Source organism: Trachurus japonicus, chromosome 22, assembly GCF_045865225.1.
Source record: "Trachurus japonicus isolate A0001 chromosome 22, Traja_1.0".
Taxonomy (NCBI): domain Eukaryota; kingdom Metazoa; phylum Chordata; class Actinopteri; order Carangiformes; family Carangidae; genus Trachurus; species Trachurus japonicus.
In genome coordinates this window covers 25,038,895-25,055,993 of record NC_140928.1, presented here as the reverse complement: position 1 = coordinate 25,055,993, position 17,099 = coordinate 25,038,895, and positions in this window count along the sequence as shown.

Here is a 17,099-nt window from a genome sequence, read left to right as displayed (position 1 = left end):
GCAGTCGCTGCAACAAGGAAGTGCATCACATAAATATGGGTTTATGGATCATTACAAGAATGAACAAATCTGAAAAATATTTGGATCTATCTCATTATCGTTGCCTTTCTGAATACATATTTGCATCGGGCTTACCCTTAACCTACAGTACAGCAAAGAGTTGTTCTCAGGTCAGTTTCCTCTCACTGACAACATGCTGCTGTTCAAAGCCCAAAACAACTCCTGCACTGACTCTCAGCTCCTACATGGTGAAATTCCCAATGTGGCCATTTGAGGTCAGTGTAGTCTGAGGATTGACTGTGCTTCTTAAAAACACACACACACACACACACACACACACACACACACACACACACACACACACACACACACTAGACACACATAGACGCAACAGTGTATTCACATGTCAAGTGTCCAGTATTTACATTTGGTAATTGTCTTTTTGTGAGACTGATTGGCTCTCCAGCCGCTCTCTGTGTCAACAAGTCTCACCCACTGGATCTTAAATTAATTTTCAGACTCAGTGATTGCTGAATTATTTACTCAGTGGCTGTGAATATTGTGCACGCCCTAAGAATGGCAGCCTCTTGAAACAAATGTAATGCGTGCAGCTCCCGGGTCCATTATCTTTACATACTGTGACATTTCACTTCAGAGCGAGTCACCCCTTCACTGTGACGCACAGTTGTTGTACTTTTAGAGGCTCATGCTGGCTGTGCCTTTGTCTCCATCACACTGTTGTTTCTGCTGCTTATTACTGTTTGTCAGCTCCAGCCATTACATTACCATTCTGATTACCTGTGCATGTTGTATACAATTAATGAGGTGAGCTACTTGGTTGTTTTGTTTTGTTTTACACAGAGATCTGACCTTATATGACACAGACAGTGATGGGACATGAACATAATATGGTGAAAGCTGATGGAAATATTGATGCAAAAGAGATCTTATAAATATACTTACAGTGGTGAATTGCTTGTTCCAATCAGTTATATGATATAAGAATAATGAGGAAGATGCCCACACAGGAAGTGAGGAGATGGCACTTGAATCTTGATGTTTTGGAACTTGAAAGTTCATTAGAAAAATGTGAACTTCATTCCCCATGATTACACGATCTGAATTTTATGTTTGACTCAAGTTTTGTCAGTTTTTAAACTCCCACACTTCTCATTTCTCCTGTGTGTGAAGATCTGAAGTGTTGATCTGAGAAGACATGTTTGTGATTCTAAGAGCTAAAAACCATCTCAGTGAAGTTTCCCATCTCCTCCCTCAGGCCTCCTTCTGGAGCCCAACAGGTCGGTGTCAGCCAATCAAAAGAGAGGAGGCTCTGCACCTCTCTTCCGATTGGCAGATTGTTTTCTGAGCAATAAAATCAAATCAAATAGTGATTTCAGGGAAAAAAACACTTACTGCAGCTTCGGACGGTGGGTCCAGGTGGGCTGGGCTTGAAGCTTGAACTACTTTGTTCTGACATCACAAAGTTACAGGAAGTGCTGACTGTTTCCAGCCTCAGTGTCTGAATACAGGCATTCCTCTGTGGACTGGGGCTTTGATACTTTCACAGACCTGCTTTTTAATCAGAGAAGACTTTGGGGCTGTATCTTTCTAGCCGGTGTAAAGCTCAGTGTAGAGCTGTGAACAGTGTGTTGATTCACTCAGTCCATCTTTGCCTGTCAGACACAAAGAGCTGCGGCCTGTGTTGAACATGAATGACATCTCTGATACTGTGAGTCACTGTGATACAAATACACCAAGGTTCAAGACATGGGCACATTCTGAATACACTTGTTCCAGGCGCTTGAGCTTTGGATCGGTAAAGTAGAGCTTTTAATGGCTAAGACCTTTAAAGGGATAGTTCAACATTTTGGCAAACTGGCCCATTGCCACAATCCCTATAGTCATAGCAGTAGGTTTGTTACCTTAATTGTCAGTGCAAGCTATTTTTAGAACGGCGGAGCAGAGCCGCGAACTGCTCAGAGCTTCGCTATGGAGGCTATGGGGATTTCTTGGTTTCCCTCATCAAACTCGTCAAATACACAATCCAACAACTCTAAAACACTCTCATGGACAAGTTGTGACCTGCACATCCATCACGCTATGAGATAATAATGGAACGTTATGAGACAGGAGTTGTTTTTTAGGTAAATTCATGCGCAACCGCTTACGCGGTACCGTCAGGGGCAGTTTTTCGGCAAGCAGTCTCTGCATTTGCCTCGAAAACAACTCTGTCTCGTAACTTTCCGTTATTATCTCATATAGTGGTGATTGTGCAGGTCACACCTTGTCCACATATTGGAGTTGTTGGATTGTGTACTGGATGAGTTTGATGAGGAGATCAAGAAATCCCATGAGCCTCTGAGCAGCTTGCGGCTCTGCTCTGCCGTTCCAAAAATAGCTTGCACCGACATTTAAAGGTTGTCAAAATGTTGAACTATCCCAACCTGTCACTATATCACTCTATTTAATCAAACACCAGCACATACCATGTGGTCGTTAAAGTTACGTTACAACATGAGAACCTTTATGATCATCTGAGTCTTTGTGAATGGTTGGATATCGCCTTTGTTTCATATGAACCATTGATTCTGCTTCACATTTTGACTGTGTGAAATGTGGATGTGTGGATGAGGAGCCAGTTAGTGACTGACGCTGCTGTGTGGGAATGAGTCACTTCACCTGCAAGGTGAGTCCCTTAGATGATGACTGTATTCTTGAAATAGTCTAAGCCATAACAAGGTAGAAGTCCTGTGGAGACGAATGACAGATTAGCAGCTCTGCCACACTCCAGGGGCCGGGGGAGAGCTGCCTCTCTCTCTTTTTGTTTGTGTGTTTGGGAAGGTGGAGAGGTGTTGGGGGGTGGGGTCTGTCGCTCCACTGTTCACCCTGAGAGGATGTAAGGGGTGTGGACAGCCCCTGTGGAGTGTTGTTTTTCCTTCTGCACAGGATGAGACACTCAGAGCCTCTGCTGCTGATGTAAAGTCTGAGTTATGGAGTCTGATGAGACGCTGAGTGCCTTCCGCTAACTGAAGCTATCCAGCCAGGACACACAGATGGACAGCAAGGACAGTCGTTCACCTAATTACCATTTTTGACTTGCAAATGTAGTTCACCGAGTGGTAAATATAACCGGGGAATATGGATTTTCTCTGGAAGCTTTAATGTGTCAAACTTGGCAGCAACAACAGAAGAGAGTCTGAAACACACACAAAATGAGAGTTCTAATCACAACACACTATCCAATCCTTCCCAACTCATGGCCCACTAGGAAACTTCAAAATGTTGGCAGTGCACATCCAACACCATGACAATAGGAGAACAGGGGAGACATGTCTCTTGTCTCTCTCTCCTTTTAACTCTTCCCACTGCGTCGCCATGTTGATGCTCCAGTTTCAGCCATGGATCTGTTACTGCTCTATCAGACTCAAGCATGTTGTCACCAGACTGTTGTGTTCTATCTGTGCACAGGCACGCAGTGTTGTTTTCACTTTAGGGAAAGATCATACATCATTCAAGGTGCAGTTGTCACAGCTGGACCCATCATCATGTGGCTTTTAAACTAAAGATTTATGTATTTAAAACATGTAGCCTAAAGGTAACACTTTATTTGACGCCTATCTCTATAACGCATTATAACCATACTTATAATGAGTTATAATGCAGTTATAGCACTGTATAGTTATAAACACTCATAAATGATTGTAATGCTTCATAGCAATAATCATAACACACTATAAAGCATTTTATCATGACTTAAGTCAGATATTATAATCCGCTATAATTATGTTACTAACTCGCTGACAATGCCCACATCGACAATGCATCGCGTCGGACGGTTCACGCCTCCGCGTCGTCCATTAATTTCTGATAATGGACACCTCGTCGGGCATTATCCCTTACTTATAAGTTAACATAAGACTTTATAATAATAAGCATGACACATCATAGAGCATTTTATAGTGGCTTACAAGATCAAGTAATAGAGTTATAATGCTCTATAATGTAATGCATTATAGAGGTAGGCATCAAATAAAGTGTTACCCATAGCCTACTGTATATCTTAGAACTGCATGGCCACTGCTGGAAGTCCTTTTTCCACCAGATGTGAAATAGCAGCAACAGCTCTTTTTGTAAAAAAAAATAAAAAAAACAATATGTCCATATACAGTAGTCCTGCTGTAACTCTTTCATTCTGAGCACATATGAGTCAGAGAAAAAAGTACTTTACTCTTTGAATGGGGTATTTCTAACGAAGAGACATGGTGTTTATGTCCTCAAATGATAATAACAGTGCTACCTACAGTATGAGAAACGCTTTGTGAGACACAAAGAAGTTACATAAACAGAGTACAATGATGGGATTTCTCTCCCTAAATGAGAGCACAGGCGTACATATGCAGCAGCAGATGGATGGATGGTGGAGTTGCAGCCACGGGGCTGGCTGTCTAAATGAGCTGGGTTGTTGTGAATCCATTTGCTGAGCCGCAGCTCAGGGCTTCTATCTTCCCTCTCCTTAAAATCGTCGGGCCGCCTCAGAGGGGCTCTAATTCTTGTTTGGCTCTCATGATTCTTCTCTGCCTTGATGCTGAATCTTAATGTGACCCAGGTTTCTTTCATCTCATGCACACTGACGTAAATCCAGCTGAAGTTAGTGAATGTCAAACTCCAGGAGAAACTGAACAAAAACTGATAATGGATGACTTATAAAAAGCCCTGCGTGTGGGGGAGGAAGCGGTAAATGGACTTTTCTGATGATCTTTGAGTCTGAGCAGTATGTAACACTGATAAAGTTTTATATCAGGTTTTTTTTTTAACTTTGTAACTTCTAAATAATGATGATATTCCTGAATGATATGTCACTTTATTATGTCTGGCTTTTAAGAAATGATATAATTAGGAGATAAGGATGCTACAGGTGGCTTTTACCTGAGGAAACCCATCTAATATTCCCAGTTAATATCCAAGGCAAAAAAAAAAAAGTACTGAACGATGGTGAGGAGATGCATAAATCAGCCTCGAGGCAAATCAATGAATCCAACCATCAGCGCTATAAATACAACAGAGACTCATGTACTTGATGATCTTTGCCTCATTAGAACAGATGTCATCTAATCATACTAAATTTAACTCACAATTTGATGTCACTGGCCTGATAATGACTATTCAAATATGTTCAGAAGCCACCATGACGGACCATTTGATAGAAGTAACTATGATTTTTGGCTCGACAATGAGATCCAAACCCAAAGTAAAGGGACAGACTCATTTGTCAGAATCAGGGGCAGAGCCAGGGAAGTACAATACATTCAAATGAGCTTTTTTTTATTACAGCACTGTTCTCATTTCCTACCGGAGGATGTTTCTTCATCACCAGAAAGTCACTTTTTCATCCTTTCCATTTTTGTTTTCTGTGGAGCTGTACATCAGTGTGATATAAAGAATATGCAGCGATACTGACTCGACTCTGGAAATAACATATTTCACAAGTGACATTTACTGGCTTTCTCTTAAAAAATATGTTGCATGCAGATGACTAAGTGCTACAAAGCCACAGACAGAGAGACAAACTTCACCACTGGAGCGTGAATACTCAACACGTTTTTGTTATCTCTGTGTTGTAGCTTCTTGCACAAAGGAGTTTTCTGTCTGGTTGCAATAGCTACATTTTCTACCCTTCATATCAAACATTTGCTGTTTTTGTTGTTGTTGTGTTTATTGTGGAGAAAGTTCATTTATTCTATTGTAACTTTTTTTATATGATGAAATAAATACAACAAATGTTTGAATCTATTATCCCACACCTTTCACTTTCATTGCTAAAGCATCATTCCAAGAGCAGCCAAGCGTTTTATTCAGACCAACAGATGAATTATAAACTGCTCAAGTGAAATAGCAAAATCCTAATACAAGTAAAAGTGAACTGAATAAAAAGCAAACTACACCCCAGTTCCTACTTTATTTTCCTCTGATGATGGAAATTGCTTGTAACATTAAAAGACTGCTGACAAAGTTGAATACAAAAACATTTTCATCTCACTTAAAAAATCTCAGTTAACAGCTACTCTGAACTCTGATGGTATTAATTGGACCTGTGAGGTTCATCCATTTGAGTATCCGCCCACTGATCTCTGATGTTTCTGTGTTTGGAATTAAGATAAAGATTTAATTATATATTTTAAAAAAAGTCAAGGATGCAGTCTGGCTCCACTCAATGTTTCTGAACTTCAATGTAAAAAAAAAAAAAAAAAGAATAAGTGCATTTCTCCACCAGTGAACTTTATTGTTAAACTTCTGCAGTCAGTCAATACTAACTCAATTCTGACACTCTGGACTATTTGTGGTCATGCCAGCCAGGGTGATTGACATTCTTGATCCAGGATGATTGACAAGCTGTTAAGGCAAGCCGAGAGAACCCGTGTTGCATAATCCTTTTGACACAATCATATTGAATCACTAATTAAGCATGGGGGAGACATCGTTCACAGTTTTGCTGTTAGTTATAGTGTAAATTGAAAAATGTAAATATCTAAAATCTAGAAATTAGTTACCATCTTAGCTAAAATAAAGTTAAGGTTAGCACAAGTACATTGTTCCACTCTTAGTTTCTATACACATGGGTATTGAGATCACAGTTAAGGAGACTTCAGATGCTCTTTGTTGTTGTCTAAATCCAGGCTGGTAAAGGGTGTTCTACTTGCTATCAGCTGACATTAGTGAGGACATCTATACTGTTCTGTTAAGGAGTGTTGGTGTGTAGGATACGTGACCTATAACTAATTGAAACTTGGAACAGACCTGCTCAGTGTGGGGGAGCAGATCTGTTTCAAGTTTCTCTTAATCGTAAAGGTCTCATACCAGACACACCTACACTCAGGTACAGGACAGTATAGATGTCCTCACTCATGTCTTTAGATCGTGTCGGCTGACAACAAGAGTGGAGGACGTGATGTCTGCCTGTCATGAGGCCTGTGTCAGTGTTAAACCTATTATTATAAAATGATAATCAGAAACACTGTGCCACCATGGACCCTTGTGGCCTGAACATCCTGTGCAATACACAAACATTATAAAAACAAAAAGGTCAAAAATGTGAATGCATTTAAAACTGTCATAAATCAGTTACTGCTGAAGATATCGATAACCTGAATCATAGTAAGTAAGTAACAGTGAATGAAGTCTAGCCTATATGCTTAAAGTTGAAGATTGTTCCAATCATTTGAAATAAAAAAAGAAAAGGATTGCTGAAAATGTTTATTATTCTTAAAATGATTAAAAGTTGGCTGCAATTATGAAAAATGAATTGCATGAATGAAAAAGTGTCCATTATTATTTTTAGTGCCTCACTGCTGAGCTCAGCAGCACTATGCAGGATAACAATATCACTGCTGGGCTCTCTTGATAGCTATTCCAGGTCAGTGCATCATGCTGAGCCCTATTGTACTAATTATACATTAAACCAACCAAAGTAATTTTTTTCAGTGTGTTACACCAAGTTTGATTTGATCCTTCTCCACCATTAACAGCCTGAAGGTTTAAAACAGAAAATCATAAAAACACACATACAAATAAATGTATTACCGTATAATAACTCAAGATACAAAAATAAATATAATATAATATAATATAATATAATATAATATAATATAATATAATATAATATAATATAATATAATATAATATAATATAGTATGAGCATGAATGTGCAATGCTAATTTCATAGCAATTTGCCATTAAATCAATAGTGCATAATGTCAAATAGAGTATTTGTCCAGAGGGTGGTGCTGCAGGGCTGATCTTCTGCTCAGCATAAATGATAAATGTCATGAGCAGAAAGTGAAGTAGGTGAACACTGACTGTAGGACTGTGAGCGGACAGCTTGGTGGACCGTTTAGACGTTTAAATCTTTATCCTGTGTGACAGAGCCTGAGAGGATCTGACAGCGAGAATGGGATAAACCGCTCAAATCCAGGTGAACAAAGCCTGTAGAGAAGCCACGACTAACAAGGGGATAGGAATTAAATTAAGAACCTACAAGAATATTTGGTAACCCTTTCTTTTACAGTCCCCTAATTACTGTGTATTTACTGTGTAATTACAAGGTAATAGAAAGAAATTACAAGGTAACTAACACTGGTAAAAATGATGGTAACTACAGAGTAAATACTAAGTAATTGCCTTGAAATATCTCAACTATTACTAAAGAACAACACTGCATTAATGGGTAATTACTACCGTCATTATGAAGGTAACTACAGTAAAATAATAACGCAATTACAATGTAAAAGGAGAGAAATTACATCCCATTTACCTGGTAGTATAATCCAATATCTCACCTGTCCATCGTGTTACTAAGTTATTGAGCTGTTTTGGCTGGTAATAACTTTGCTCATTCATTTATCATGCCTGATTTTATTTAGTACTTACCTGGCAAATATGCCATCAGAGTCGTCTTGTTAATTAAACCTTCTGTAGTGTTACCAGGTAAAACCTGTATATTTACCAAGCAAATAAGATGAAAGTGTGCTGTAAAAGAAAGCGTGGCTTCTTTCCACAGTATTACCAGTTTATTACTATGTAATTAAGCCAAGACTGTTCAGTTTTACACATTTTCGTTTCTCAACATTACCATGTATTTTCTGTAGCATTACTAGGTAAAACACATCTATTTACCAAGTAAATAAGATGAAAGTGTGCTGTAAAAGAAAGCGTGGCTTCTTACCAGTTTATTACTATGTAATTAAACCAAGACTGTTCAGTTTTACATATTTTTGTTTCTCAACTTTACCATGTATTTTCTATAGTGTTACCAGGTAAAACACATCTATTTACCAAGCAAATAAGATGAAAGTGTGCTGTAAAAGAAAGCGTGGCTTCTTACCAGTTTATTACTATGTAATTAAACCAAGACTGTTCAGTTTTACACATTTTCGTTTCACAACATTACCATGTATTTTCTATAGTGTTACCAGGTAAAACACATCTATTTACCAAGCAAATAAGATGAAAGTGTGCTGTAAAAGAAAGCGTGGCTTCTTACCAGTTTATTACTATGTAATTAAACCAAGACTGTTCAGTTTTACACATTTTCGTTTCACAACTTTACCATGTATTTTCTATAGTGTTACCAGGTAAAACACATCTATTTACCAAGCAAATAAGATGAAACTGTGCTGTAAAAGAAAGCGTGGCTTCTTTCCACAGTATTACCAGTTTATTACTATGTAATTAAACCAAGACTGTTCAGTTTTACATATTTTCGTTTCTCAACATTACCATGTATTTTCTGTAGCATTACTAGGTAAAACACATCTATTTACCAAGTAAATAAGATGAAAGTGTGCTGTAAAAGAAAGCGTGGCTTCTTACCAGTTTATTACTATGTAATTAAACCAAGACTGTTCAGTTTTACATATTTTTGTTTCTCAACTTTACCATGTATTTTCTGTAGCATTACTAGGTAAAACACATCTATTTACCAAGTAAATAAGATGAAACTGTGCTGTAAAAGAAAGCGTGGCTTCTTTCCACAGTATTACCAGTTTATTACTATGTAATTAAACCAAGACTGTTCAGTTTTACACATTTTCGTTTCTCAACATTACCATGTATTTTCTGTAGTATTACTAGGAAAAACACATCTATTTACCAAGTAAATAAGATGAAAGTGTGCTGTAAAAGAAAGCGTGGCTTCTTTCCACAGTATTACCAGTTTATTACTATTTAATTAAACCAAGACTGTTCAGTTTTACATATTTTGCGTTCTCAACATTACCATGTCAGTTCGGATCATTTTCGGTACAGTAAGAGAACCAAATGCAAAACATAAATTTGATTGTTTATTAGGAATTTTTCTAAACCAAATGTACATGTTTTAGTCAAATGTAATTATTTTACTCACCTACTAATGTTATGTTGTACATTGTCCCTGATACAAATAAACGTATTAAACAAAACTAAACCATTATACAACATATTAAAGAAGAGAGAAAAGAATAGGCCTAGGCCTACTGTTCTAAAGTGCTGCCAAATAAGTTAAATAAATTATTCTCAAATTAACAAAATACGGTATATAAAATAAGCCTTACAATGAATTAAATATTCACAAATAAACAAAATATATAAAACATGATTTAAAAAAAAAACTTCTCACACAACTTTTGACGGACCGACCATAGGGCAATGTGGGCAAATGCCACAACGGCTGCCTGACGATGCTCTTGGCACATTTGCAGCAGATCCACAGGTGCTGGAGCCCGTGCGAGAGAGAGAAAGAGAGAGAGACGGACAGACAGAGGGACAGGCAGACAGACAAACACAGAGAGAGGAGCCACCGCCCCCGCCCCCACCCCTCCTAAGCAGGAAGGCATGCTGGTGTAGACTACTCTGAGGAGAAAATAAAGGACAACATTGCTTTAGATAAAATAAAACAGATTTATTATTGACTGAGAATGGTTCCTATCATTGTAATGGCAAGAACACATGCTTGAGCTTTACACATGTCCTAAGATTTTCAGCCAATATATATATATATATAATATTATTAGCCTACCTTTTGCAGCAGGTAACGCACACGCACATGCACGCACATGCACGCACATGCACACACACACACACACACACACACACACACACACACACACACACACACACACACACACACACACACACACACACACACACACACACACACACACACCTGTTGCTGTGCTGTCTCTGTTCCTCTGTTTTTGTACTCTGCTGCCTGGTTGTTCTTTTGGGCTCAAGCGAACATGGACGGCCCAATCCGACCAGACGCGCTGGTTCGTGCCGAGAAAAAAAAAAACGCCTGATGTCGTCGCTACAATTCAAATAGTTACCTTGGTTACCTGGCTGTTAGCCAATAAAACACGGAGGAGGAGTCTCCGCTTCCACAACACTTCTCTCTGATTGGTCGTGGCGTCGTGCCTGTGTTGCATTCACTGTGACTGGGAAATTACAAAACTACCATCTCACTTCTGTTTAACTCCGTCTGAGAAAACATCCGGGGCTGAATAAGAAATGTTCGGGGCTAGAGCCAGGAATGCCCAGGCCAGGCGACGCCACTACATGTATTTGTATTGAACTGTTTCGGTACGGGGCGTTCGGTTCGGTACAACGCTGAGCACGGGTGAGAAGTTGTGTGTGTTTACAGTCCGACTGCAGCTACATGTGCAGCCCGTTTGCGTCGTGGCTAATGCTACCGCTAGCAAGAAAACAGAGGCTTGAGGACCCCCCTGCTTGTAGGCACAGTCTGCCTGTCCCTTTGTCTGTCTGTCCGTCTCTCTCTCTCTCTCTCTCTCTCTCTGGCTGTGTTGCAAAAGTTGTGTGAGAATTTTTTTTTTAATCATGTTTTATATATTTTGTTTATTTGTGAATATTTTATTCATTGTAAGGCTTATTTATACCGTATTTTGTTAATTTGAGAATAATTTATTTGACTTATTAGGCAGCACTTTAGGCCTATTCTTTTCTCTTTTTTTATATTTTGTATAATGGTTTAATAAGTTTATTTGTATCAGGGACAATGTACAACATAACATTAGTCGGTGAGTAAAATAATTACATTTGACCAAAACCTGTACATTTGGTTGAGAAAAATTCCTAATAAACAACAATCAAATTTGCATTTGGTTATCTTACTGTACCGAAAATTAACCGAACCGAGACCTCAAAACCGAGGTACGTATCGAACTGTGATTTTTGTGTATTGTTACTGAAAAGTCTTGGTTTAATTACACAGTAAGAAACTGGTAATACTGTGGAAAGAAGCCACACTTTCTTTTACAGCACAGTTTCATCTTATTTACTTGGAAAATAGTCATGTTTTACCTGGTAACACTATAGAAAATACATGGTAATGTTGAGGATGGAAAATGTGTAAAATTGAAGAGTCTTGGTTCAATTACACAGTAAGAAACTGGTAATACTATGGAAAGAAGCCACACTTTCTTTTACAGCACAGTTTCATCTTATTTACTTGGAAAATAGTCATGTTTTACCTGGTAACACTATAGAAAATACATGGTAATGTTGAGGATGGAAAATGTGTAAAACTGAAGAGTCTTGGTTCAATTACACAGTAAGAAACTGGTAATACTGTGGAAAGAGGCCACACTTTCTTTTACAGCACACTTTCATCTTACTTACTTGGTAAATAGACATGTTTTACCTGGTATCACTACAGAAAATAAATGGTAATGTTGAGAAACGAAAATATGTAAAACTGAACAGTCTTGGTTTAATTACATAGTAATAAACTGGTAATACTGTGGAAAGAAGCCACGCTTTCTTTTACAGCACAGTTTCATCTTATTTACTTGGAAAATAGTCATGTTTTACCTGGTAACACTACAGAAAATACATGGTAATGTTGAGAATGGAAAATATGTAAAACTGAACAGTACTGGTTTAATTACATAGTAAGAAACTGGTAATACTGTGGAAAGAGGCCACACTTTCTTTTACAGCACAGTTTCATCTTATTTACTTGTAAATAGATGTGTTTTACCTAGTAATGCTACAGAAAATGCATGGTAAAGTTGAGAAACAAAAATATGTAAAACTGAACAGTCTTGGTTTAATTACATAGTAATAAACTGGTAATACTGTGGAAAGAAGCCACGCTTTCTTTTACAGCACACTTTCATCTTATTTGCTTGGTAAATAGATGTGTTTTACCTGGTAACACTATAGAAAATACATGGTAATGTTGTGAAACGAAAATGTGTAAAACTGCACAATCTTGGTTTAATTACATAGTAATAAACTGGTAAGAAGCCACGCTTTCTTTTACAGCACACTTTCATCTTATTTACTTGGTAAATAGATGTGTTTTACCTAGTAATGCTACAGAAAATACATGGTAATGTTGAGAAACGAAAATGTGTAAAACTGAACAGTCTTGGCTTAATTACATAGTAATAAACTGGTAATACTGTGGAAAGAAGCCACGCTTTCTTTTACAGCACACTTTCATCTTATTTGCTTGGTAAATATACAGGTTTTACCTGGTAACACTACAGAAGGTTTAATTAACAAGACGACTCTGATGGCATATTTGCCAGGTAAGTACTAAATAAAATCAGGCATGATAAATGAATGAGCAAAGTTATTACCAGCCAAAACAGCTCAATAACTTAGTAACACGATGGACAGGTGAGATATTGGATTATACTACCAGGTAAATGGGATGTAATTTCTCTCCTTTTACATTGTAATTGCGTTATTATTTTACTGTAGTTACCTTCATAATGACGGTAGTAATTACCCATTAATGCAGTGTTGTTCTTTAGTAATAGTTGAGATATTTCAAGGCAATTACTTAGTATTTACTCTGTAGTTACATCATTTTACCAGTGTTAGTTACCTTGTAATTTCTTTCTATTACCTTGTAATTACACAGTAAATACACAGTAATTAGGGGACTGTAAAAGAAAGGGTTACCGAATATTTAATTCAATGATGAGTAAGTAATGAAAAATATGATGAGCGAACCGGCTAATGCATGATACAAGGCATTTGTCTATTTCCTCATTAACAATTCAGAGACCATCTATCATCTATCGTTTATCAGGAACTCATTTCTTCTTGGTTTGGCCTGTTAGTGTCGGCTACTCAGCCCTAATCAAATCCTCCAGATTTAAGAACTAATCATTTTGCCAGAGGTTTGTGGACTTTTGGCACAAGCTATTTATAACACTTACCCCTTTCCTCATTTGAAATGCAAACTAAATAGCTGCTTTGCTGCGTGAGAGAAAGAGAGTGCAGCACCTGCAGATTCAGCACAGATGAAGAGTGTAAGAGCACATCAGACTGCTGCTGAGAGGAGCAGCGCTTCACAGAAACAACATGAAACTGAGCTGGAGTCGTTCCTTCAATCAGTTAAATTTAGCATCTACAGTAACTGCAAATACTTCAGCCTCATTGGCTCCATTTTTAAAATTATCCATCAATTCATAACCATGAAGAATCTGTAGAGTAGCTCCAGGTTGTGTGTTGTAGATGTCACCACACAGACTGGGCTCAGTGCTGCCTCTCACAGTGTGAACTGACACGACATGTCAGTGAACAGTGCAGTTATTCTGCTCCACCGCAGGGTCACATACAGCAGCCTTGGAAAGTCAGTCTATACAGGTCTGAAACACTTCAAAATTCATGTACAGCTCTTTTAAAGTACATCAGACTTCTCACTGTTAAAGCCACCAGAATGATTTTATAATTTTTCAACACATCATCAGTCAATGTGTGAATGATTTCACCTCTTTATCACTTCTCATACCTCACAAGTCCCATAGTGTAAAGGAATTGTGTTGTGTGGCTGCTTAATCTTTAATAACAGTGTGGTAGATGATTAGATTTGTATCAGAGGTCATTGTGTGTTCTCTTCACTAATTAGCTAAGGGCTTCTTTCGGATATAACATAAATTGTTTTTATTGAGCCCTTAATGTTCATTATTTATAATGTCAGAGCCTTGGTTTGTGGAAATTGCCTGAACTTCTGTAATTAAAAATTAAATTTATTTAGTTTGCAGCTAATCTTAAGTAATACATTGAAGTAATGGCGGTGCCCAGACAAAGGGTAAGGTCAGACTGTGGGAGGCCCGGAGGAGTTGGCTCTTTCAGGAAGTTGTAAATTCACCATGAGGCCAATGGCAGCTGCTGTTCTGTTGATATATAGACTACTCACAAAAAAGTTGCGGATGTTCGACTTTCAGGTGAAATATAGGGGGAAATGTAAAAGGTTCATGCAACACTGATATTATATCATGAACGAAGGACAGTTCAAAATTATTATGCAACATTTGAACCTTAATTAAACAGCTTCTGTGTAATTGTGATGGTTAAATGACTTATTATGGGGAGAATGGAGGCTCTCTGCCTCTCCTGGACGATAACCAACCTTGAAAGATCAGTGCCTCCCACCCGGTGTCCCAGCTCTCGTCTTGCAAGAAACATGAACTACTTTACAGCACTACGATACAAACACACCCACTAATCCATAATCTCTTTTTAACGTTACCCACCTCCCATCACTCCACAGATTGCCTTCTCGCCGGCTTTGTTAAAAAGTTTGAGTGTGAGTTTTTACAACAGTGAAAACACACACACACAGAAAAAAAAGTGACTGGACATAGTTTCCCTTTAGGTAGAAGTATGAAATGGAGATTTCTTCATCTCAAACAATTTACTGAAACAAAAGTTAACAACAGTGGTGGGTATACCACCACAAAAAAATGTCTCAAAAAGTTGTCATGTGGTCAAAGGACGTCCACTTGCCTGTGACTCTTCCTGTCTCTCTGTTCAACCTGCTGATGACACTCTGAGCTCAGTCGACACTTGACAACATCCCATCGTCTGAAGCCTCAACATGTCCAGTTGCTGTTGATGGACTGTTCGGTGTCGTCTTGATCTCATGATGTCAACATGAAGATGACTGTTTCAATACAAACTGTCATTGAATCAGAAGATTTAGTGGTGGACTAATGGATCAGACACCTGTTGTAATTTTTGCTGTTAATCACCTTGTTAGAGAACAGCATAAGGACTGACGCATTGGACAGTAAGGACATGTCCTTTTTAGGTCAAACTAAGTTCAAATGGTAATAGTGCTTTTTTGGTGTATTAAGAAATGTCATCCAAAAGCTGAATGTCCCTAGCTTTTTGTGAGTAGTGTAAGAGTTCATTTGCAAAAGCAGATAAGTGCCATTTTGAAAAAAAAATAGCAGAGGTTTGTAATTATTCTTTGCATAGTGTTGTTTTCAAGAAAACTTTATTTTAGATAAGGAGATAGGCTATGTCTGTTTTGTTACATCTCAAAGTCACTCAACTTTGGTTTGACTGATATCACCTTATGTAAATAAAAAATAAAAAATAAAAAATGAAGATTCTAGATTTAAAAAAAAAAGAGTTATCTGCTTTTGCAAATGAACTCTTATATGACTCCATTACAGACAATTGTAAATGGTGTATTGCATGTAATAACATAAATAAGCACATCGAAACACATCAGTTTATTACTGAATTATGACGTATATCTGAAGAGTTGTGGGAAAAAGAGGAGAGGACTGTTTTACAGCAGCAGTGAGTGGATGTGTGTTCAGGCACACATGACAGTTGTCTCCTGGATTACGTCTCTACAACAGTGATGTGGGACTTGGAGGATATTCCTTTCATCTGAGCGAAGTAGCGTGTAGGTTTAAAGAGAGTTGTGGAGGTGAACCAGCGGTCACAGCCTCCTGCTGCTGGAGGCCTGTGAAATCCCCAGTGTGGTTCTCCAGGGCCGGTAGTAGCTGCATGTTAATCTGGTTTTAACTCAGTTTCCCACAAAGTGGTCTTTGGTAATCTGTATGTATTTGTCTTATTGTGATCACCTGGGATGCCAGATGTTTATTCATTGTACAGAGTGAGCGTGTCGTCACGACATCTTTAGAAGTGGAGTTTGTGGAAGATGGGATGATGTGTGGTCACAGGAGTGGGAGTGGGTGAGCAGCAGTTGCCAGAGTCTGTCCTGGATGACAGAAGACCTGGATCAGAGTTGAGGATGATACCAAACCATGGTTGTTATGATTACGGTTAATAAACACGTTACTATGATTGGCTTGATTAGGTTTAGGGACAAAAACGAAGGTTACGATATTGTAACCCTAGTTATATTAACACAGGCGGAGCCCTCTACTGGACTCTATGGGTATATCTCTCCTCCAATCGCGTACGCGCGATGGCCCACTGAAATTTGCATGTACGTAGCCGGCCAGTATGGCGTGCCTACCTTTCCCGCCCTTAGCGGGCTATATAAGCAGATGCACCGCCAGCTGCCCTCATTCCACCAAACTTCAGCGTAAGGCGAAAGAGCGGCAGGGCCCTAAGTAGAGGGCTCCGCCTGTGTTAATATAACTAGGGTTACAATATCGTAACCTTCGTTATATCTCACACAGGCTTCGCCCTCTACTGGACTCTATGGGTACAGTAGGCGAAGCCCCGATTTATGTACTCCCTGCCGCGGGAGAGGCTCCGCCCACTGACCACACCAGCTACCGGTTAGGTACCAAGACCCAGTCACCACTTTATTAATCTTAACCACC